This window comes from Lynx canadensis, chromosome D4, assembly GCF_007474595.2.
Source record: "Lynx canadensis isolate LIC74 chromosome D4, mLynCan4.pri.v2, whole genome shotgun sequence".
Lineage (NCBI taxonomy): Eukaryota > Metazoa > Chordata > Mammalia > Carnivora > Felidae > Lynx > Lynx canadensis.
In genome coordinates, this window is record NC_044315.2 from 62,365,272 (window position 1) to 62,391,682 (window position 26,411).

Sequence of the window (26,411 nt, forward strand, 5' to 3'; positions counted from 1 at the left end):
CTTTGCTGCTGAAAATGTAAAATAATGCAGCCATTTTGGAAAGAAGTCTGGAAATATCTAAACAAAGTTTTATTTATTTTTTATTTTTTAGAGAGAGAGAGAGGATGAAAACAGGGGAGAGTCAGAGAGAGAGAATCTCAAGGAGGCTCCACATTGAGTGCAGAGACAGGCGCCCCCAAAGTTTTCTTTAAATTCATATTCTTTAAATCTAGTAATCCCATCCCCTAAGAATTTACCCCATAGACATAAAAGCATCAGTCCAAAGTATATACTGTATTTGTAAGATATTTATTTCAACAATATTTGAGTAGCAAAACAACGGGATATCAATCAGTAGGGGGACAGTTTAATAAACTGCGATACATTGACTATTGTGAAGCCACTAAAAGGACTGAGTTCTAGGGCACCTGGGTGGCTCAGTTTGTTGAGGATCCAACTCTTGATTTCGGCTCAGGTCATGATACCAGGGTTGTGAGATTGAGCCTCTCGGCGGAGTCCCCACCAAGTTAAAACTTGCTTAAGACTATGTCTCTCTCTCTTCCTTCTGTCTGTCTGTCTCTCTCTCTCTCCCTGCCCCTCCCCCCACTCACACGCAAGGGCTCTCTCTCTCTCTCTCAAAAAAAAAAAAAAAGAAAACAAAAAGAAAGAAGAAAAAAGGACTGAGTTCCCTCTATATCAGTTAGTTTGTTTGAAGAGACTTCTTTCCCAATGTATTTTCAAGTAAAAATAACAACCCTCATGAAAGTAAACATAATCTAATCACATTTATGAAATAAACCAAAAATCCATGTATTGTATCCAACCATGTAAACACGGAGAAATATGTAAACACAGGTCAGAAAGTTATTAATTACCTGAAAGGAACAGAAGCAAAGAGGGATGTGTAAATAGCATAAAGAGATGATTGAAAGGATGGTTATCAAAATTAAAATAAAATATTTAATGCTTTAATGTCAAACTTTTTTTTTATTTTAACATAGTACATTTTCTTTTTCTTTTTAAGTTTTATTTATTTATTTTGAGAGAGAGCACACATGAGGGGCAGAGAGAGAGGGAGAAAGGAAATCCCAAACAGGCTCTGCTAACAGTGTAGAGCCCGATGTGGGGCTTGAACCCATGTACCATGAGATCATGACCTGAGCCAAAATCAAGAGTCAGAGGCTCAACTGACTGAGCCACCCAGGCACCCCTTAATATTGTATATTTTCACAACCAGGAAATTGAATTTGGTACAATACTATTTACTCAGGTGCTGATCACATTTGGGTTTGATCAGTTTTTATAACAAGCACTGATTTTTTCATAGTTTTATTAATGTATAATTGATACACAAAAAAACTGTACATATCTGATGTATACAACGTGATGTTTGGACATATGTATGCACCTATGATACCATCACCATAAATCAAGGTAATAAACACATCCATCACCTCTAAAAGTTTCCCAGTGCCCCTTTGCTTTAAAAAAAACAAAAACAAAAAAAACCCAAAAAACAATAAGGGTACCTGGGTGGTTCAGTTGGTTGAGTGTCTGACTCTTAATTTCGGCCTAGGTCATGAACCCAGGGTGTGGGGCTCCATGCTGAGAGTGGAGCCTGCCTAAGATTCTCTCTCTCTGTCTCTGCCCCTGTGATCTCACTCTCTCTCACTAAAAAGAAAAAACCTTTTTTTTTTTAACTTAAAAAAAAGAAAAAAGATGGGTACCTCAGTGACTCAGTCGGTTAAGCGTCTGACTTCAGCTCAGGTCATGATCTTGCAGTTCATGAGTTTAAGCCCCACATCGGGCTCTGTGCTTAAAGCTCAGAGCCTGAAGGCTGCTTTGGATTGTGCCTTCTTCTCTCTCTGCCCCTCCCCTACTTATGCTCTGTCTCTCTCTGGCTCTCAAAAAATGAATAAATATTTTTTAAAAATGTTTTAAAAAAGAAAAAGAAGAAAATTTCTGTTATAGAATATTTAACATGAAAACTGCCCTCTTAAGGTTTTTTTTACAAATTTTTTTAGGTTTTGTTTTTTTTTTTCATTATTGATAGAGAAAGAGAGCACAAGCTGGGGAGGGACAGAGAGAGGGAGACACAGAATCTGAAGCAGGCTCCAGGCTCTGAGCAATCAGTGCAGATCCCAGTGTGGGGCTCAAACCCACCAACGATGAGATCATGAGCTGAGCCGAGGTTACACGCTCAACTGGCTGAGGTACCCAGGCACTCTTACCCTCTTAAGTTTTTAAGTGCACAACACCATATTGCTAATTACACACAATACATCCCACAGAAGATCTCTAGAACTCACAGATGTTGTATAACTATAACTTTATGCCCATTGAACATCCACTTCCATCTCCCCGTCCCCTGGCAATCACCATTCTCTTTTCTGCTTCTCTAAGTTTGACTATTTCGGAGACCTCGGATAAGCAGAATCATACATTTGTCCAAGTATTGATTTTTAAATGCATGCTTCACCATTTCCTCAAACTTTAGACTTTAATAAACCCTATAATAACATACCTATAAGTCCCATTACAAAGTTCTGAGGAAGACTAATCTTTTTTTAAAATCTTTTTCATGTTTATTTATTTTTGAGAGAGAGCATGTGTGAGCAGGGGAGGAGTGCAGAGAGAGGGAAACAGAAGATCCAAAGCAGACTCTGTGCTGAAAGCAGACAGCCTGATGCAGAGTTCAAACTCACAAACTGTGAGCTCCTGACCTGAGCAGAAGTTAGACACTTAACCAACAGAGCCACCCAGGTGCCCCCTGAGGAAGACTCATCTTAAGCAGTGAACTTACTAATTTTGTTTCCTAAAAGACTAAAAAAACACCAGACCATGTATGCAAGGAAGTACATCCTTGAAGAAATTGTTTGCTAAAAGTCACATGACCATTGCAGAGGTTAAATTGCCACCTTGCAGATCTGACACATATCCACAGTCACTACAGACACTTTCCCACACAGGGTATCTATCACTTTGCACCTCTCAGCAATTTTGCTAAGCAGGAAAAGTTTGACAATTTCCATAGGTACAGAGTGAAAAAAAGGTTCTGTTGTGATTTCAGGTGAGGATCTTTGAGACCACAATGAAAGTCAGAAGGTGTAACTACCAGGTTGACATTCATATCCTCGGGGATGATGTTCAGAACGTTTCACAACTGGTACAGCTTTCACCTACTGAAATAGCCATCCTAATGCCTCCCAGTTGAATATCAGCCCTAAAGAAACTAAGGCACAAGGATATACATATATGGTAAATCATAAAGGTAAACTCTGAATCCACATCTTAAAACCCCTAAGTTTGTTTATAGGGGAGGCGATCAGACAATTTTCCTTATAATAGGCAGTTAAAGGAAACTTTAAAATTATAAAATGGTTCAAGGTGCCTGGTGGCTCAGTCGGTTGAGCAACCAACTTCAGCTCAGGTCATGATCTCACAGTTGCTGACTTGGAGCCCCACGTCGGGCTCTGTGCTGACAGCTCAGAGCTTGCAGCCTGCTTTGGATTCTGTCTCCCTCTCTCTCTGCCCCTCCCCTGCTCATGCTGTTTCTCTCTCTCTCTCTCTCTCTCTCTCTCTCTCTCTCTCTCAAAAATAAATAAACATGGGGCGCCTGGGTGGCGCAGTCGGTTAAGCGTCCGACTTCAGCCAGGTCACAATCTCGCGGTCCATGAGTTCGAGCCCCGCGTCGGGCTCTCGGCTGATGGCTCAGAGCCTGGAGCCTGTTTCCGATTCTGTGTCTCCCTCTCTCTCTGCCCCTCCCCCGTTCATGCTCTGTCTCTCTCTGTCCCAAAAAAAATAAATAAACGTTGAAAAAAAAATTTTTTTAATAAATAAATAAATAAACATAAAAATTTTTTTTTAATTATAAAATAGGAGTCACAAAACCCAAGGCATTATTTCTAAGATAGTATTCCACAGAACAGCATTTTGCAATTAGCATATTATATTTATAGTCAGAAATTTACTTTTATTTAAAAAACATTACTTCAAAAATTTTAGAACAAAATTGCACACACACACAAAGCTAGTCTATAGTTACAATTAATTCCTGAAAAAAAATATGTGAATAAACATGAGGCCCACCAAGGAGTTCAAAAATTTTTCACAGTTTTGAAATTTCTACAGATTAATTTTTTATTTTCTTATATGTGAACAACTGTTTTTTCAAACTTCTATGCATTTTATGAAATAACAAACCTTGAATTTTCTTAGTGTATTTATAGTAGATACATTCCTAATGCACACATTACGATTTACATTTAATAAAAAACATGGAATACAAACACATTAAATATGTGAGAATGGTAAAGATATACAGGAACTAGGCATTCTTATCAGTGGAGGGAATGAACTGCTGCTTTTGAGGAAGACACTTAAGTACGTAGGAAGAAGCCATAAAGCTGTTTATGCCTTGAACCTCCCCTACTAAGACTGTTCTGAAGAAATAACCAGATATAGAAATAATGAGTTATGCATAGGAAATGTACAAGAATGGTGATCCCATCAGTGTTTATAGAGTGAAAACTCAGAAAGTCTACATGGCCAGCAGTCAGGGAATGTGTATATAAGTATGGCAAATATTTAAGAAACAATACACTAAAACCTTTAAAAACAACAACAACAACAACAACACTATTTTTAAAGAATATTTAAGGATTGGGGGAGGGGCACCTGGGTGGCTCAGGTCATGATATTGTGGTCTATGAGTTCAAGCCCCCGTGTGCTCGTGTCTGCGCTGACAACTCGGAGCCTGGAGCCTGCTTAGGATTCTGTGTTTCCATCTCTCTGCCCCTCTGCCATGCTCTCTCTCTCTTTCTCTCTCTCTCAAAAATAAATAAACATTAAAAAAATTTTTTTAAGGATCAGGGGAAATCTTCAGTGGAAAAATCACCATTTTGCAACCCTTAGTAAACAAATGGATCTAGGCATATTGATTATCAATAGCTGCTTAAATCACAGAAAGTGAAACAGACATTATGTACCTTCATATGAAAGTCCACAATAATACCTTTTAAAACGTCTTGCCAGGGTGACCGGGTGGTTCAGTTGGTTAAACATCTGACTCTTAATTTCATCTCAGGTCATGATCTCAGGGTCCTGAGTCGAGCCCCGCTTCAGGCTCTGTGCTGGGCTTGGAGCCTGCTTAAGATTCTCTCTCTCCTGAGGCACCTAGGTGACTCAGTCGGTTGAGCGTCGAACTTTGGATCAGGTCATGATTTCATGGTTTGTGAGTTCAAGCCCCGCATTGGACACACTGCTATCAGTGCAGAGCCTGCTTGGAATCTTCTGTCTCTCTCTCCCTCTACCCCTCCCCCAGTTCGTGTGCACTCTCCAAATAAATAAATAAATAAATAAATAAATAAAGTCTTGCAGAAAAAATTCAAAAGTGAATCTGTTATCGAGATGGCTCAGCCCATTAAGCCTCCAACTCTTGATTTCGGCTCAGATCATGATCTTGGGGCTCATGGAATAGAGCCTTGCATTGGGCTCTACACTGACAACGTGTTACCTGCTTGGGTTTCTCTCTCTCTTTCCCCCCCCCCCCCCCCCCCCCCCCCGCTCATACTCTTGCACTCTAAATAAACAAATAAACAAACAAACTTAAAAAAAACAAACCTAGATCTAACAATTTAGGGAAACCAGAAGTAGAGGAGGGGTGTCTGGATGGCTCAGTTGGTTGATCTGACTCTTGATTTTAGCTTGGGGTCATGATCCCAGGTCAATCCCAGGGTTGTAGGATTGAGCCCTGTGTGGGCCTCTCCACTAAGTGTGGAGCCTGCTTGGGATTCTCTCTCTCTCTCTCTCTCTCTCTCTCTCCACCCCTGCCCCTTTCCCCTGCTTTCACAGTCTCTCTCTAAAATAAAAAAAAAAAAAAAAATTGGGGTGCCTGGGTGGCTCAGTTGGTTAAGTGTCCAACTTCAGCTCAGGTCATAATCTCACAGTTTGTGGGTTCAAGCTCCATGTGGGGCTCTGTGCTGACAGCTCAGAGCTTGGAGCCTACTTCAGATTCTATGTCTTCCTCTCCCAACAATGGTGCTTTGTCTCTCTCTCTCTCAAAAATAATAAACATTACAACATTTTAAATTAAAAAAAAAAAAAAGCAGAGGAGCATATTAACTCCACCATGGCAACGCAATCAGCACAATCTAGATGTGAAAAACAGTGGGACAAACAACCTGGTTTCTGTTTTTAAAAAAGGTCATTTTGAAGGAATAAAAGGAGACTAAATAGAAAGCTATAGATTAAGAGAATTTTAAGTGATAGATCAATCAATTGTAATGTGTGGACTTCCCAAGGATCTTGATTCAAATAAAGAACCTGTAAAATATACATATGGCAATCAGGGAAATATGAAAAGTAGATATTTTATAATATTAAGAAATCATGAATAATAAAAAAGGAATTTTAATTATTTTGGGGGAGGGGGAAAGTCTATCTTGACCAATGAAAATGGTCCAAAATCAGAGAAAGCAGTTCTAAGAGGGAAGTATATAACAATACAGGCCTACCTCAAGAAACAAACAGAAAAAAGGCTCAAATAAACAATCTAACCTTAGGCCTAGATGAACTAGAAAAAGAACAAACAAAGCCCAAGGTGAGTAGAAGGAAGGAAATAATAAAGATCAGAGCAGAAATAAATGACTTAGAGGCTAAAAAAAAAAAAAGAAAGAAAGAAAGAAATAAAATCACAGAAACCAAGAGCTGGTTCTTTTGAGAGATAAACAAAATTGATAAACTGTTAGCCAGACTCATCAAGAAAAAAAGAGAAAGAACCCAAATAAATAAAATCAGAAATGAAAGAGGAGAAGTAACTGACACCACAGACATACAAAGGATTATAAGAGAATAGCATGAACAATTGTATGCAAACAAATTGGACAACATAGAAGACATGAATAAATCCCTAAAAACATACAACCTTCCAAAACTGAATCAGGAAGAAATAGAAAATCTGAAGAGACCAATGAGTAAAGAAATTGAATTGGTCATAAAAAGATAAGATTTTTTTGGTCACCAAAAAATAAAAGTCCAAGAACAGATAGATTCACAGATAATGCTACCAAACATTTAAAGAAGATTTAATAGCAATTCTCTTCAAACTATTCCACAAAAATAGAAGAGGAAGGAAAGCTTCCAAATACATTCTAAGGGCCAATGTTATCCTTATACTAAAACCAGACAAGACATCACAAAAAGAGAAAACTATCCCTGCTGAACATAGATTCAAAAATCCTCAACAAAATATTAGCAAACCACATTCAACAATACATTAAAAGGATCATTCACCACAATTAAGTGGGATTTATTCCAGGAATGCAAGAATGGCTCAATTTATAAATCAACCAGTATGATATACCAATTCAACAAAATAAAGGATAAAAATCATATGATCAAGTCAATCGTTGCAGAAAAAGCAGTTGACAAAATCAACGCCCATTCATGATAAAAACTTTCAACAAAATGGGTTTAGAGGGACCATACCTCAACATAATAAAGGTCATTAAAAAAAAAAAAACAAAACCACAGCTAACATCACACTCAATGGTGAAAAACTGAGTGCTTTTCCTCTAGGAATAGGAATAAGACAAGAATTTCCACTCTTGTCACTTGTATTCAACATAGTGTTGGTAGTTGTAGGGATAGAAGTCAGAGAGAAAAAGAAATAAGAGACATCTCTACTGGTAAAGAAGAGATAAAACTGATTATTTGCAGATGACACGATACTATACATAGAAAACCCTAAAGACTCCACCAAAAAAAAAAAAAAAAGCTACTAGAAGCAATAAATGAATTTAGTAAAGCTGTAGGATGCAAAATTAATACCCAGAAATTGATAGCATTTCTATACACTAATAACAAATTAACAGAGAAATTAAGAAAGCAATTCCATTTACAATTGCACCAAAAAGAAAAAAATACTTAGGAATAAACTTAACCAAGGAGGTGAAAGACTTGTACTTTTTGAAAATTATAAAACACTGATGAAAGAAATTGAAGATGATACCAAAAAAACGGAAACATAGTCCATGTTTATTGATTGGAGGAATTAATAGTTTTTAAATGTCCATACTACCCAAAGCAATCTACAAATTCAGTGCAATCCCCACCACAATACCAACAGCATTTTTCACAGAAACAGAAGTAATATTAAAATTTGTGTGGAACCACAAAGGACCCCAAGTAGTCAAAATTTTTAAAAAAATTTTTTAAGTTGATTTATTTATTTTGAGAGAGAGAATGAGACAGAGTGCATGAGCAAGCACGAACAGGGAAGAAGCAGAGAGAGGGGAAGATAAGAATCCCAAGCAGGCTCTGCACTGTCAGCACGGAGCCTAACATGGGGCTCAAACTCATGAAACATGAGATCATGACCTGAGTCAAAACCAAGAGTAGGACGCTTAACTGAGCCAACCAGGCGCCCCTAGGCAAAGCCATCTTGATAAAGAAAAACAAAGCTGTAATTATAAAAATTCCAGATTTCAAGATACACTACAAACCTGTAGTAATTAAAACAGGATGGTATTGGCCCAAAAATAGACACATAGATTAATAGAAGAGAATAGAGAGCCCAGAAATAAATCCAGGTTTATATGGTAAATTTATCCATGACAAAGGAGGCAGTCTCTTCAACAAATGGTGCTGGGAAAACTGGACAGCTACATGCAAAACAATGAAACTGGAACACTTTGTTACACCATACACAAAAATAAACTCAAACTGGATTTTAAAGACTAAAATATGAGACCTGAAACCTAAAAGTCTTAGAAGAGAATACGGGCAATAATTTCTCTGACGTTGGCCATATACAGCAACACTTTTCTAGGTATGTCTCCTAAGGTAATGAAACAAAGGCAAAAATAAACTCCTGGGACTACATCAAACTAAAAAGCTTTTGCACAGTGAAAAAATCATCAACAAAACAAAAAGGTAACCAACTGAATGAGAGAATATATTTGCAAATGATATATCTGATAAGGGGTTAATATTCAAAATATAAAGAACTTATACAACTCAACAGCAAAAAAGCAAAATCCAATTAAAAAATGGGCAGAGGACCTGAATAGACATTTTTCAAAAGAAGATATGCACATGGCCAACAGACACATGAAAAGATGCTCAAAATCAGAGAATGCAATCATCTAATCATCTCATCATCAGAGAAATGCAAATCAAAACTACAATGAGCTATCACCTCACACCTGTTAGAATAGCTAAAACAATAACAAACAAACAAAAAAGACAAGAAATGACAAGTATTGGCAAGGATATAGAGAAAAAGGAAACGTCATGCACTATTGGTGGCAATGTAAATTGATATAGCCACTGTGGAAAACACTACAGAGATTTCTCAAAAAATTAAAAATAGAAATATTGGCACACCTGGGTGGCTCAGTCAGTTAAGTGTCCAACTCTGGATTTTGGCTTAGGTCGTGATCTCACTGTCGTGGGACAGAGCCCCTCCTCGGGCTCCATGGTGAGCATGGAGCCTGCTTGAGAGTCTCTCTCTCCCTCTCTCTCTCTCTCTGCCCCTGCTCTGCTCACACACGCACACATGCACACTCTCTCTCTCCCTCTCAAGAATAAATAAATAAACATTTTTCATAAAAATAGAAATACCATATAATCCAATAGTTTCACTACTGGGTATTTACCCAAAGAAATAAAAACACCAATTTTAAAAAGTTACATGTGGGGCACCCGGGTGGCTCAGTCGGTTGAGCGTCTGACTTCGGCTCAGGTCATGATCTCGCAGTCCGTGAGTTCGAGCCTCGCGTCCGGCTCTGTGCTGACAGCTCGGAGCCTGGAGCCTGTTTCGGATTCTGTGTCTCCTTCTCTCTCTGACCCTCCCCCATTCATGCGCTGTCTGTCTCTCATGCTCTCATGTCTCTGCTCTCTCTAAAAATAAATAAACTTAAAAAAAAAAGTTACATGCACCTGTATATTTATTGCAACATTATTTACAATAGCCAAGGTATAGAAGCAATCCAAGTGTCCACTGATAGATGAATGAATAAGGAAAATGTGATATATGTATATATGATATAATCTTGCACAGCCATAAAACAAGATGAGATCTTGCCATTTCCAACAATATGGATGGACCTAGAAGGTATTATGCTAAGTGAAATAAGTGACACTGAGAAAGACAAACATATATCATATAATTTTACTCATATGTGGAGTCTAAAAAACAAAGAATAAACAAAACAAAACAAATAGAATCAGACCTATACATACAGAGAACAAACTGATGGTTGCCAGAGAAAAAGGGGGTGGAGAAATGGGCAAAATGGGTGAAGAGTGGGAGGTACAGGTTTTCAGTTATGAAATGAGTAAGTTACGGGAATAAAAGTCACAGCATAGGGAATATGGTCAATGACATTGTAATAGCACCCTATGGTGACAGATGGTAGCTACATTTGTGGCAAGCGTAGCATAACGTATAGAGAAGTTGAATCACTATGTTGTACACTTAAAACTAATGTATCATTGTCAATTATTTTTTTAATTCCTATTATTTAGAGAAACATACTGAAATATTTATGGATAAAATGATGATATGAAGTGATGGTTTGGGATTTGCTTCCAATATCCCTGTAGAAAGGGGGAATGAGTGGGGCAGAGATAAAACAAGTTTATCTGCAAGCTGATAACTATCGAAGCTGGAGGATAGGAATATGAGGATTCATTGTCTTTTTGTACATGTAATTTTCTATAATACAGTTATTTAAAAAAACTAGTACTATAGACTCATAGTTAAAAAAAGGCCAGTAGACTTGCGAGAGAGTAAGGAGATTTCCTGGACCATATTTTTTATAGCTTATAATAAATAAACAACCTATAAATAGCTATATTTAACTCTTATGCTACTGTAAATTTTGATATAAACAAATTCACATACTGGGAAAATTGCCTTTTCAGGTTATATATCATGAATTTGGATTTAAAAAATACATCAATATAGAAATCATGCCCATGATCAAGTGAAAAGACTAAAGACTAATGCCTGTGAAACTTTGCCATTCTCAGGATATAAGGCAAATCTTTCCCAAATCATTGGCACTAACCCCAAACGTTCCTAGTCCAGAGCCTTAAACAAGGTCTTCCTCTAGAAATTAAGTATGATCCTCATTTAGTTCACTCTAGAATCTTTCTCCCAAGTAACTCAAGTTTAAGAAGAAAAATGCAGATTTTCTGGATCTGTTTAGAATCACCTGGGTAGATAGAGCTGTTTATTCTTTCATTTCATGCACACTTACAAAGCCCTAAAATGTGACAGGCTTCTGTGATAGGTCTTGGGGGCACAGTCCTGTCCATTAATTATCTGCTAGGGAAGACAGAAAAGTACAGAGGCAAGTAGCACAAATAATTTTTTTAAAGTTTGTTCTTGAGAGAGAGAGACAGAGCATGAGCAGGAAAGGGGCAGAGAGAGACAAAGACACAGAATCTGAAGCAGGCTCCAAGCTCTGAGCTGTCAACCCAGAGACCGACGCGGGGCTCAAACCCACGAACCTCGAGATCATGACCTGAGCCAAAGTCAGAGCCACCCAGACACCCAGCAAATAATTATTTAATCTGGATAAAGTCAATTTAATTTGAAGGAGGAAACTGGTTTACAATAATCATTTTCTAGTCATTGCCAGCTTACCTAATTGCTTTAAAACACAACTACCTCCTACTCCTTAAGTGTTGGGCAAACAATAGCTAGCAGATTATGGGAAAGAAAAAAAAATGGTATACATACACAGCCAATTAGGGAAATAGTTATAAATTCCTACTTTGGGAGTCACTACGGTTTATTTTTCTTTTCAGTAGAAAAATCCCTAGAGTAAATAGAATGGGAGCTGGCAGTGAGGAGTAGTTAGCCTGAAAATAGTTAATTCTGAAATCAACTAGGGTTGGAAGGAAAATTTTGAGGCATAAAATCAACTCAAAAAATGGAGATAAAGGGTTTTTTTTTTGTTTTGTTTTGTTTTTTGTTTTTTACTGTTGGTGTGGGTGTCAGTAGATTCAGCAAACACCCAGAAATTAAAAGCACTAGGAGACTCTTTCCTATTATGAGGCTCTTACTACCTTCCATAAGGAAGCTTAAGCATTTGTACTGGGAGGGTGGGTAGGCAGTAGAAGATAATGTTTTTACATTTTTGCCCCTATATGCTTAAAATATCTCTGGAGGAATTCACACAAAGCTAGAAACATTTCTTTCAAGGAGGGGGATTAGGAGGTTAGGAAATGGGTGAAAGGATATTTTTTTCTCTAAAACCTTTATGCCTTTTGGGGTGCCTGGGTGGCTCAGTCAGCTGGGCATCCAACTCTGGAGTTTGGCTCAGGTCATGATCTCACAGTCATGAGACAGAGCCCGAGGGTCAGGCTCAATTCTCTCTTTCCCTCTCCCTCTGCCCCTCCCCTGTTCCTGCTGTCTCTCTCTCAAAAATAAAAATTAAAAAAAAAAAAAAGACATTGTATTAAAAAAAAAAATTTCCCAATACTCTGGCAAAAATCTAACTGTCAAGGGGAAAATAAGGAAAGTAGGCAAATACATTTGGGATTTCTAACTTCAAACTTTTTTTTTTTTTATTTAAATCCAAGTTAGTTAACAAATGGTGTAATAATGATTTCAAGAATAGAATCTAGTAATTCATCACTTACTTATAACACCCAATGCTCATCCCAACCAGTGTCCCCTCTAATGCCCCTTTCCCATTTAGCCCATTCCCCACCCAACACCCCTCCAGCATCTCTCAGTTTGTTCTCTATATTTAAGAGTCTCTTATGGTTTGTCTCCTCTCTGTTTTTATACTATTTTTCCTTCCCTTCCCTTATGTTCATCTTTTTAATATCTTAAATTCCATGTAAGAGTGAAATCATGATATTTGTCTTTCTCTGATTGACTTATTTCGCTTAGCATAATACACTCTAGTTCCATCCATGTTAGTGCAAATGGCAAGAATTCATTATTTTTGATCACCAAGTAATATTCCATTGTGTATATATACATACATAGATACATATATATTTTCTTTATCCATTCATCTGTCGATGGACATTTGGGCTCTTTCCATACTTTGGCTATTGTTGATAGTGCTGCTATAAACATAGGGGTGCATGTGCCCCTTCAAAACAGCACATCTGTATCCCTTGGATAAATAGTTAGTAGTGCAGTTGCTGGGTCATAGGGTAGCTCTATTTTTAATTATTTTACTGTTTTCCAGAGTGGCTGCACCACTTTGTATTCCCACCAGCAGAGCAAAAGGGTTCCTCTTTCTCCACATCCCCACCAGCATCTGTTACTGTCTGAGTTGTTAATGTGAGCCATTCTGACAGGTGTGAGGTGGTATCTCATTGTGGTCTTGACTTGTATTTCTCTGATGATGAATGATGTTGAGCATTTTTTCATGTGTCTGTTAGCCATCTGGATGTTTTCTTTGGAAAAATGTCTATGTCTTTTGCCCATTTTTTCACTGGATTATTTGTTTTTTGGATGTTGAGTTTGGTAACTTCTTTATAGATTTTGGATACAAACCCTTTGTCTGATACATCATTTGAAAATATCTTCTCCCATTCTGTTGGTTGCCTTTTAGTTTTGCTGATTGTTTCCTTCATTAACCAGACGCTTTTTATCTTGATGAGGTCCCAATAGTTCATTTTTGCTTTTGTTTCCCTTGCCCCCAGAGACATGTCTAGTAAAAAGTTGCTGCAGACAAGATCAAAGACGTTGTTACCTGTTTTCTCCTCCAGGATTTTGATGGCTTCCTACCTTACGTTTAGGTCTTTCATCCATTTTGAGTTTATTTTTGTGTATGGTATAATAAAGTGGTCCAGGTTCATTCTTCTGCATGTCGCTGTCCAGTTTTCCCAGCACTATTTGCTGAAGAGACTGTCTTTTTTCCATTGGGTATTCTTTCCTGCTTTGTCAAAGATTAGTTGACCATACGTTTGTGGGTCCATTTCTGGGTTCTCTATTCAGTTCCTTTGATCTATGTGCCTGTTTTTTGTGCCTGTACCACTATCTTGATGATTACAGCTTTGTAATACATCTTGAAGTCTGGAATTGTGATGCCTCCAGCTTTGGTTTTCTTTTTCAGGATTGCTTTGGCTATTCAGGATTTTCTCTGGTTCAATACAAATTTAGGATTGTTTGTTTTAACTCTGTGAAGAATGCTGGTGTTATTTTGATAGGGGTTGCATTAAATATGTAGATTGCTTTGGGTAGCATTGACATTTTAACAATATTTGTTCTTCTAATCCATGAGTATGGATTGTTTTGTTTTGTTTTTTTTTAAGAGAGAGCATGAGTGGGGCAGAGAGAGAGAAAGAATTTTTATTTTGAGAGAGAGAGAGAAGGCAGAAGCAGGCTCCGTGCTGACAGCAAATCATGAGATTATGACCTGAGCCGAAATCAAGAGTCAGACGGTCATCTAAGTAAGCCACCCAGATGCCACCCGACAAAGAGAGAATCTTAAGCAGGCTCCAGGCTCAGCATGCAGCCTCATGCAGAGTTCAATCCCATGACTCTGGGATCATGACCGGAGACCAAATCAAGAATTGGGTGCTCAACCAACTGAGCCACCCAGGTGGCCCTGACCTCAAACTTATTTTTTAAAATATTTATTTGTAGGGGTGCCTGGGTGGCTCAGGCAGTTGAGCATCTGACTTCGGCTCAGGTCATGATCTCATAGCTTGTGAGTTTGAGCCCTGCGTCGGGCTCTGTGCTGACAGCTTGGAGCCTGGGGCCTGCTTTGGATTCTGTGTCTTCCTCTCTCTCTGCCCCTAACCCACTCGCATTCTGTCTTTGTCTCTCTCAAAAATAAACAAACATTAAAAAATACATATTTATTTGTATTATTAAATGTAAAGAATTGAATTGAATTGATTCACCAACAGTCATAAGGATTGTCAGAGTATTCAAGTTCCTACTTGAAATTTTAGCTCTACTTAACAGCTCAGTCAACAATTCTTTACCTAGAATTCTCTTATGTAACACTACCGAAACATAGGTTCAAACGACTGCATTTTTTTTTGAGAGAGAGAGCACATGTGAGTGTGAGCAGGGGGAGGGGCAGAGGGAGAGGGAGACAGAGAGAATCAGAGAGAATCTTAAGCAGCCTCCACACCCAGACCGAACCCAACTTTGGTGCAACTCTGGGCTCGATCTCACAACCGTGACATCATGACCTGAACCAAAATCAAGAGTCAGATGCCACCCAGGTGCCCCCAAATGATTGCATTTTAAGGTAAATATCAATTGTTCCAGGACACACTGTAGTGATCAGAGAACAAAGCTCTGGAGTTAAGCTCTCCGGGTGGTTCCACCAGTTTTGAGTAGGTATCTCATCTACAGATAAAGACTATTAGAAAGATCACATTTCTTTTTTTTTTTTTAATTTTTAATTTTTTTTTAACGTTTATTTATTTTTGAGACAGAGAGAGACAAAGCGTGAACAGGGGAGGGGCAGAGAGAGAGGGAGACACAGAATCTGTAACAGGCTCCAGGCTCTGAGCGGTCAGCGCAGAGCCCGACACAGGGCTCGAACTCACAGACCGTGAGATCATGACCTGAGCCGAAGTTGGACGCTTAACCAACTGAGCCACCCAGGCGCCCCAAGATCACATTTCTGAGACACAGAGAGAGCATTAATTTTAAATGTTAATTAACATTACCATTACCTCTTTCATCTTACTTGAAATTAGCATGGCATTTCCAAGTAACTTCTGACAAATTTACTTTTTCTCCCAAGAACAAACCTATTATAGGTTCTCACACAGAATAGGATTGTTCTTTAAGACTCAGCTTCTTATATTAACCTTAGGGATATTTATAATATATTTTTTAAAAATTCTATTTAGCAACTGCAAAATAGTTTGATTTTGGTATTTCTCATCTGTTCCTTTCAAAATACTTAAATGTTTTCAAAAACTTACCTCCCAAATAACTGATTTCTTTGGGTTTTTTTAGTAGCCCACAAAGAAATCAATTTAAATAGTTAAGACGTTGAATATTTTGTCAGTTTTGTCTTAATCTAATTAAAAAAAAATTTTTAATGCTTTTAATTTTGAGAGAGAGAGAGAGAGAGGAGCAGGAGCAGGGGAGGGGCAGAGAGAGGAGGAGACACAGAATCTAAAGCAGGCTCCAGGCTCCGAGCTGTCAACACAGAGTCCGCTGCGGGGCTCGAACTCACCAACTGCAAGATCATGACCTGAGCCAAAGTTAGATGCTCTACCAACTGAATCACCCACCCACCCTTGTCTTCATCTAATTTTAAGACCATTTTGGAGATAAGGTTTCCCTTTTCATCATTAGAGGTCATTCCATCTGCAAGACAGAAAAGTATTTTATAAACAGCAAAACAAAACAATTTGTGCTCCTATTAATTCCATTCTGTAAATTAACAAATGTCAATCTTTTCTTTTTTTCTAGGAGAGAAAAGCTGTCAATTATCTTACAATGCCTCAGTGGATTCTTGAGATGAGCTGAAACTTTTTGGAAAGAAAACAGCGCTCAGTGACGCAGAGTTCTTTGGGGGAAAATGCTGGTAATGTGTGCCATTACCTTGATAATTTCACTCAAGTGCCTGCAGAATCTGACTCTTATGCCCTGAAAACTTCAAGGTTAGCTTAAGCAGGTTCAGATTAATCAGTTCAAGGGGGCTAGTGCATAAAGACCAAGTGTCAACGTTTGGATTTATAATAAAAAATACACTGGGGCACCTGGGTGGCTCAGTCGGTTGAGCATCCAACTTTGGCTTAGGTCATGATCTCACAGTCTGTGAGTTCGAGCCCTGTGTCCAGCTCTATGCTAAAGGCTCACAGCCTGGAGCCTGATTCGGATTCTGTCTCCCTTTCACTCTGCCCCTCCCCTGCTCACACTCTTTCTCTCTCAAAAATAAATAAACATTTAAAAATACACCTGTACAGAGACTAGATACTCAAGTTAACATGCCTGAACATTCTTTTCCAATGGGCACACCTCCATGGGAAGAAAGAAAAATCATGATCACAAGATTGAATAGTGGACAGGGAAATGGAACAAAGGGAATAAGTTAAATACGCTGAATGATTGCTAGTAAGAGAGCTTGATGAGCCCACTTTCAAACATGGGTTAGATTTGCCTCAGAGAAGGGATTTCTCAAGCGTTGCAAGTAAGTTTCTTCTCTGAGCAATGTCGAATGAGCACAGCTAAAATTTTCTTTAGGAATTTCCTTTTTCTTGTTTTAAAGGATAATCAATTCCACTTCTGATTGACATTTGTTCTTTAGCTAATGAATTCAGTTTAGCTTCTGTCTTACAATCCTTGAAAGCTTTTTTTTTTTTAAGTGACATCCCTATTTGAAATCAGGATATATCGTTTTTTTAATTAACTCCAAAAGATGGAATTTTATTTCCTTTATTTATAATTAGTATTTGGGTTTCCCCATCCCTATCATGCCCACACATATATAAATCTGTCCCTATTATATGATCATCACTGTTAATTTTACAATTAAATAAAATTAGGATTGGGACTGTAAAAGCTTCTTTTTGAATACTCAGGCAAAAATGTTGATTTTATTGCAAGAAAAGATATTCTCAGAACTGCTGAGGACTTGTAAGAATACTATCTTTATAATTTATGAATTTTAATAGATTTTTAAGTTTTACTACCACTATATCTAAATCCTAAATTTTGATTGTTTGCAGTGTGGACCTCATATAATAGAAAATAGAAATGCTCTCCTTTGTCTTCACAGAGTGTAGGAAAGGACTAAGAAAATCTTTGAGTAAAATATGTTTAAGTAAATACACACATATTCATACACTTACAAATATACACACATTTATATTTATAACAGTTGCATCCTAAAACTGGAAAAAATATTTCAAATTAATGTTTTTTCTTTTCTCTACCACTTATTCTTTTTGCATGAAATGTGATTACAGGGACTAAAAATTACAAAATAAAAAGCTAACTTCTTAGCAAATGATTTACAGATATTTCCTATGGATACAGCAGGTACTTTCTTTGTAAAATAGATGTTTGATGTTGAAAGAAGACCTAAGAGTATTGTTGCCTAACCATATAGTCATTCTCATACAACAGCTATAATTTAGTCCTGACTTCCTCCTTGGAATCATTTGCACGACCCAGGATGAAAAAAATACACCTTAACATCGAAGCTTTGAAAAATAACCAGGAAATTTAGTAAGAGTAGGGGGCACAAGTGATAAACTCACAACATCATCTACTTAGGCTAACTCTTTTCATTTGTACATAAGGATGAAATGTAATCTATTATATATAAAATATGAGAACGATATACATTATAGCTCTCTCTCTTTAAGCTGTATCTGGAGAGGCAGTATCTGAATGAGAGCAGTGCTGGAGGCAGGCTACCCTGTGAAATTTCCTGCACCACCATTTGAAAGTTGTGTGATTTGGGGCAAATTAGTTCTTATTTTTGTACTTCAATTTCCTTATCTTATATAATTTGGGTGATATTAGCACCTGTTTTATTGGGTCATTGTGAGGCTGACACGGGGCGACAGAGAGAGAATTGGGCATAGTCCCTGTTGTAAAGGAGGAAAAATTTTACCCATCTTAAGTTTCTGGCTGAGACTCTAATAAAAAGACAGATTAACAAGAGAAAAACATGGACGAGCATGGCGCCTACCATACTTTCCAGAAACTCTACTGGAAAGTAACTGAAAATGGCAGCTTAGACTTCCAGCTTAGGTAGCACCTTCAACAAAAGGCAATAACTGGGGCGCCTGGGTGGCTCACTCGGTTAAGCTATGACTTCAGCTCAGGTCATGATCTTGCCCTTCCCAAGTCTGAACCCAGCATCTTGCTCTGTGCTGACAGCTCAGAGCCTGGAGCCTGTTTCAGAGTCTGTGTCTCCCTCTCTCTCTGCCCCTACCCTGCTCACACTCCGTCTCTGTCTCTGTCTCTCTCTCTCAAAAATAAATAAACATTAAAAATTTTTTTCAAAAAAGGTAATAACTGAAAGGCAAAGAAAATCAGTTTTTGATTTCCCAAGTCAGCAAACTGAGGAAAGACAAACATATGAGAGAAGAACAACTGAGTAAGATTTGTTCACAGATTCCTCCAGTCTCTGATCTGACAAGAAGGTCTTCTATCCTCCTGGTACAGGGAAGGTATGGTTCACACGAGAGTTTTATCTCCTGCTTTCAGCAAGAAAAAGAAGGGTCAGACTGTCCTTGCACCTACTCTTAAGTGCTCTTAATTCAAATTAATCAAATATGCCAAAGTGGCATATTTTGGGTGACATATTCTGGTTTCCTTCACTGTCATACAATAGGACAGGATTAAGTGCTGGCAAGGAAGTAGAGTAACGAGATTCTTATCTTTTACTGGTAGGACTATAAGCTGGTGTGCCCACTTTTGAAAACTGTTCTTACTAAATTTAACACATACTTACTACATGACCCAGAAATTCTACTCCCAGGTATTGAGAGAAATGAAAACTCCTATCCACCAGAAATGTTTTCATTACTGTTTAGAGCAGCTTTATTCTTTTTAATTTTTTAATGTTTATTTATTTTTGAGAGAGCGTGAGTGGGAGAGGAGCAGGGAGAGAGGGAGACACAGAATCGGAAGCAGGCTCCAGGCTCTGAGCTGTCAGCACAGAGCACGATGTGGAGGTCAAACCCACAAACTGAGATCACGACCTGAGCTGAAGTTTAACTGACTGAGCAACCCAGGCACCCCAAGCAGCTTTATTCTTTTTTTTTTTAATGTTTATTTATTTTTGAGAGAGAGAGAGAGAGAGGGAGAGAGAGAGAGAGAGAGAGAGAGGGAGAGAGAAACTGCAGGCTCCAGGCTCTGAGCTGTCAGCATAGAGCCTGACGGGGGGCTCAAACCCATGAACCGTGAGATCACGGCCTGAGCCAAAGTTGGTCACTCAACCAACCCAAGCGGCTTTATTCTTAGCTGAAAACAACCCGAATATCCATCAAGAGCGGAATAAATAAATTGTGATATGTTCATACTACTCAGCAAGATGAAGGAACGAATACCTGGAGCACACAATAGCATAGATAATCCCACAGACATTATTCTGATTAAAAAAGAAGCCAGATACTAGAAAAGTACATACTGTAAAGTTCTATTTATATAACTTTCAAGAACAGGCCAAGCTACTTTTTAGAGCTAAAACAGAAGTTACCTCTTGTAGAGTAGGAAAAAGGGACCTGAAAGGGCCACAGGGAAGCTTCAGGGGTGACAGGTGACAGCAAAGGTCTACAGCTTAATTGGGATGTGAGTTACACAGGGACATAAATATCTATCAACGCTCGTCAAACCATATTCTTTTTTTTTTTCAGTGTATTTATTTATTTTTGAGAGAGAGAGAGAAAGAGCAGGAGCAGGGGAGGGGCAGAGAGACAGAATCCCAAGAAGGCTTTGCACTGTCAGCACAGAGCCTGATTCAGGGCTTGATCCCACAAACTGCAAGTTCGTGACCTGAGCTGAAACCAAGAGTTGGATACTTAAGTGACTAAGCCACCCAGGTGCCCCTCATCAAACTATATTCTTAAGATCTAAGCATTTCACAGTTGTAAAAGCTAAGAAGAGTTCCATTTTACATCATCTCCTTTATTTAAAAAAATTTTTATTTGACATTTATTGATCATTTATTTTATGCCAAACAGTTTTACATATGCTTTGTTACAAGTATTCTCCTATAACTTTATAATGAGTCTAAGATTTAGGTGTTATTATTATGTAGAAATATATTATATATTGCTGGGAAAGCTTAAGTAACTTAACCTAACTCCCACAGCTACTAAGAGATGCTGCTAGGGTCAGATGTCTTATCACTTACAATGCTCTCCTCTCTTCCTTACTTCAGAACGAGCTTATGATTCAAGCCCATAACTAGAACAAATCATTTTAAAAAAAAATTTTTTTAATGTTTATTATTTGGGAAAGAGACAGAGAGCAAGCAGAGGAGGGGCAGAGAGAGAGGGAGACACAGAATCCGAAGCAGGCTCCAGGCTCTGAGCTGCCAGCACAGAGCCTGACACGGGGCTCAAACTCACAGGCCACAAGATCATGACCTGAGCTGAAGTCGCCCGTCTAAATGACTGAGCCATCCAGAGCCCCTAGAACAAATTGTTTTAATTGTAGTTCACTATTACATGTACTTTTAAGAATTATTTTTTTAATCTTGACATAATTTCAGACTTCTGACCTAAAGAACTATGAGATAACAAATGGGCATTGTATTAAACCACTATGTTTGTGGTTTTCTTACGGCAGCAATAGAAAAATAATACAGATGTCTGGCTCTTCTTCAGCCTGGGCATCAGCCACCGCCAAAGCCCTTCCATTCAGGATGATATGGTAACCCTCAAACAGCTAGTGCCATGCAATATCCCCACTAAATGTTAAATACACTTTTTGAAAAATAAAAAAATATTTTACTAAAGGATCTTTTGGTACCTAGAAGCACAAAGCCATTCAAGCAATCCAAATGCTTTCAACCTTTATATATTGGGGCACCTGGATAGTTCGGTCAGTTGAGCATCTGACTTTGGCTCAGGTCATGATCTCGTGGTTCATGGGTCCAAGCCCCACATGGGGCTTTGCACTGACAACACAGAGCCTGCTTGGGATTCTCTCTCTCTCTCAAAAATAAATAGAGAGAGTGAGCAGGGGAGGGGCATAGAGAGATGGAGAGAGAGAATCCCAAGCAGGCTCTGCACTGTCAGTGCAGAGCCCAACACAGGGTTCAAACCCACAAACAGTGAGATCATGACCTAAGCCGAAACCAAGAGCTGGATGCTCAACCAACTGAGTCACGCAGGCACCTCTCAAGCAATCCAAATTGAAGGGAGTTTGTTGTAAGAATATCAGAGGAGGGGCACTGGGTGGCTCAGTCGGTTAAGCATCCGACTTTGGCTCAGGTCATTATATCACGGTCTGTGAGTTCAAGCCCCTCGTAGAGCTCTGTGCTGATAGCTCAGAGCCTGGAGCTTACTTCAGATTCTATGTCTCCCTCTCTCTCTCTGACCCTCCCCCCCCATTCATGCTCTGTCTCTGTCTCAAAAATAAATAAACCTTAAAAAAATTTTTTTAAGAATATCAGAGGAAATCTCATGGACCACCACCACAGGTAATGAACCTAGTCATTACATAAAAGAAAAGGGATCGAATAGCATTTCTGGAAAAGGTTTCCCTCATAGCTTCAAGCAAGAGTAGAGTGAGAATAAGTATAAAATAATGTCAACAAATTAGTTAAAATTAAATGCTTCCTTTCTCTCTATACTCTGCACATTCATGGCTCATTTGATATAAAACCCTCTATAAATTTGGTTATATAGGAGCTATGCAATTCAAGCTTTTAAAAAACATTTAGCATGGTGATGCTGGTGGGAACCAGAGGAGAAAGGATGTGTAGTACCTTGGATGGAAGTAGAATTCACAGGTCTTCATGATGGATGCGGTGTAGGGGTGACAGAGAAAAAAAACCACACGAGAGTCCTAGGATATTAGCTCCTCCATAAGCTCCAAGAAGATAAATACCAAATCTTTATTTTCCTTATCCTTGTATCTACAGTATTCAACACATAGTTTAGTGTGAGATATTTGTTGTTCACTGATAGAAAACCACTACGTATTTTTTTACTAGAATTATTTTTAATTTTAGAGAGAGTGAGGGCACACTCACAAGCGGGGAGAGGGGTAGGGTGGGAGAGAGAGAGAAAGAATCTTAAGCAAGCTCTATGCTCAGCATGTAGCCCAATGCAGGGCTCGATCCTATGACCCCGCGACCACGACCTGAACCAAAATCAAGAGTCTGATGCTCAACTGACTGAGCCACTCAGGCGCCCCTATTTTTGTTTTAACTGAGGGACTAACATGATCATATTTAGGATTTAGATAGCTAGCATTGATAGGGGAGAGGATGAACAAGGCTGAGAGGTATCTATCAAAATCCAGTCTCCTTTTCTTCCTGAGAATACAGCTATACTAGAGTTCCCAGCCGCTATTAAGTTAGGTACAGTTATGCAAGCATGCTCTATCCAAAGCAATGTGAGATGCATCAAACCCACATCAGTACACATTAGGCTGAACCTTTTTCTACTTTCTCTTTCCAGCAGCTGCAATATGCACATGGTGACCCTGCCTCTACTGCACAAATAAAGAAAAGTTCCTAGCAGTTGACAGAAACGCAAGATGGGAGGAGTTTGGATCCCTGAATCACTACATAGAGGAGAGTTACCTGCTGACTTAGAAACCTACTCTGAAATGAGATGAGAAATGAACTTATTGTTCTTTCAGCGGTCTACTTTTTTCTGTCAATGTAGCCATCCTTATTAATGCAGGGTGGGAGCAATGCTAGTGCAGAGTATGTTGTGGAGTCCGCTGGGGTCTTCACCACCATGGAGAAGACTGTGGTTCACCTTAAGGATGAGGCCAAGAGGGCCATCATCTCTGCCCCTTCTGCTTATTCACTCATGTTTGTGATGGTCATGAACCATGAGAAGTATGACAACTCCTTCAAGATTGTCAGCAATGCCTTCTACCAACTGCCTGGCTACTCTGGCCAAGGTCATCCATGACAACTTTGGCACTGTGGAGGGGCTCAGGACCACAGTTCATGCCATCACTGCCACAGTCTTCTACTGTGGACAACCACTCTGGGAAGCTGTCGTGTGATGGCCAACAGGCTTCCCAGAACATCATCCCTGCTTCTATTGGAGCTGCCAAGGCTGCCGGCAAGGTCATCCCTGAACTGAATGGGAAGCTTACTGGCATGGCCTTCTGTGTCCCCACCCTTAACGTATCAGTCATGAATCTGACCTGCTGCTTGGAGAAAGCTGCCAAATACAATGACATCGAGAAGGTGGTGAAGCAGGCATCGGGATGCCCCCTCAAGGGCATCCTGGACTACACTGAGGACCGGGTCATCTTCTGCTATTTCCACCTTTGATGCTGGGGCTGGCATTGCTCTCAATGACCACCTTGTCAAGCTCATTTCCTGGTATGACAATGAATTTGGCTACAGCAACTGGGTAGTGGACTTTATGGTCCACGTGGCCTCCAAAGAGTAAGAGCCCCCTGGACTACCAGCCTCAGCAAGAGGAAGAGAGAGGCCCTCAGCAGCTGGGGAATCCTTGTCCCAACTCATCCCCAAACACACTGAGAATCCCCTGACCTCCAGTTTCCATCCCAGACCCCCTGAAGAAGGGGAGGGGCTTGGGGAGTCCTACCTTATCAGGTACTATGAATAAACGATACTGTATCCAACAAAAAAAAAAAGTAAAATTTTAGCTATATTTTCTCTTCCCTCCTCACACTATCAACTAGTGTGAATAATAAAATTACATTAAAATGGCGCAGGAGGGAGGGTTTAGATCTTTTGACTTTTGCCTGCAATTTACCTGAGACAATTGCCTGCACCTATTACTCTATGGTTTATTTTCCTCTTTCCCAAGCATTAAATTGTGTTCTCTTCAGCCTGGGTCATCCAGGAGGGTTAGAAGACTGGCTGATATTTATAGGTGTGCCCAGTGTTTGCTGGAATTTTACTTCTTATCTAAATATAAGCTGAAAACATAGGATATTTAATAAGAAGAACTCAATATAATAGAAGACAAAAAGAAAAAAATTGACATTTGCTAAGAGTGATTACATGCCAAACCCCATGTGGGAGTCTACTTGAATATCGAGAGTTGTTTGTTAAGTAATTCTTAACCTTAAGATTATAATTCATACTTCCTTGTTTGGTGTAGGAAATTTTATCTGTTCCCTGTGCATGTTAAGGGGAATTAAACTTAAATTTACTCATTAATCTTGCAATGTTTAGCTACTATGACTTTATAGATCTGGTTATAATTAACTCAATCAATATAAAGGACTATTTAGACTATCTTCAGTTAAGGAAAAAGGCACTTCTATTCCTTTTTAAATCAGTTATGATGTACATAAAAATAAATGGCACATGAGGTGCCCAAGTGGCTCAGTCGGTTAAGCACCTGACTTTGGCTCAGATCATGATCTCATGGTGCGTTGGTCTGAGCCCCGAGTCTGGCTCTGTGCTGACAGCTCAGAGCCTGGGGCCTGCTTCAGATTCTATGTCTCTCTCTCTCTCTCTCTCTCTCTCTCTCTCTCTCTGCCCCTCTTCCACTCACACTCTGTCTCTCTCTCTCTCTCAAAAATAAATAAACACTAAAAAAAATTTTTTTAATAAATGGCACATTATAGAACTTGACTTTTCTGTGACTGTTTCCTGAACCCACAATTCTCCCAGCACAATAAACTTATCTATTAACTCTTATTTGAAAAAATTTTAATGCTTATTTATTTTTGAGAGAAAGAGAGAGAGGTGTGTGGGGGGGGGGAGGGGGGGGGAAGAGGGCAGAGAAAGAGGGAGAGAGAGAATCCTAAGCAGGCTCTGCCCTGTCAGCACAGAGCAGCCCAGCAAGGGGCTCCAACTCACAAACTGTGAGATCATGACCGGAGTCAAAATCAAAAGTCAGTCACTTAACTGACCGAGTCACCCAGCTACCCCTAACTCTTGTTTGAAATGTGTTTAATTATTTCATCACAGAATCCTCATGGCAAGTATGTTAATAAATTAGGAATGTTGCCTTTCAATGAAATTTCTAGGTCAAGTGTTACCTGGGCTATGCTAATGTAAATGTAGCCCTTTTTTTTTTTTTTTTTTTTTTTTTTTTTTGCAAAGGACAAGGTACAATTAAAATATTCGCCATATTTAAAATTTAAATGTAGCTTAGGGGCGCCTGGGTGGCGCAGTCGGTTAAGCGTCCGACTTCAGCCAGGTCACGATCTCGCGGTCCGTGAGTTCGAGCCCCGCGTCAGGCTCTGGGCTGATGGCTCGGAGCCTGGAGCCTGTTTCCCATTCTGTGTCTCCCTCTCTCTCTGCCCCTCCCCCGTTCATGCTCTGTCTCTCTCTGTCCCAAAAATAAATAAACGTTGAAAAAAAAAAAAAATTTAAAATTTAAATGTAGCTTGAAAAACAACCACCCCTAAACGTAAACTATTCCTGCAATAATTTTCCAGTGCCTCCCTCCTCAGACTAATAATAGCCACATTAGCACATCTCTGAGACAGAAGCATCCTGAGTTCTTTCTGGTCTCTCTTGGGGATTACAGTTTCGTGTTTCACTTAGGAACCCATTAACCCACCTACATTACAGTATTTTCACATTGTCATCATTATTTCCAGTTTCTTGCACGTTGCGCAAACATGTTCATGAAATGAATAGAGGACACCTATCCTAAATCGTAGGATTTTTATCTTCACAAAACATTCATATTTGGTATATTTATCAATACCTGATTTCAAGGCCTCTAGGAAATATTTTCTGATGAATACATATTATTCAAATGGCAGCCCAAAATAGTGAATTAAAGAAATTAACATTCAAAGTAACTTCCAAAGGTGAAAAAGAAACTTG

General features: G+C 39.0%; 1 pseudogene; it reads left to right on the top strand.

Moving 5' to 3' along the window:
* Positions 1-3,070: 3,070 nt before the first annotated feature.
* On the top strand, positions 3,071-24,106 carry LOC115499105 (annotated as a pseudogene).
* Positions 24,107-26,411: the final 2,305 nt, after the last annotated feature.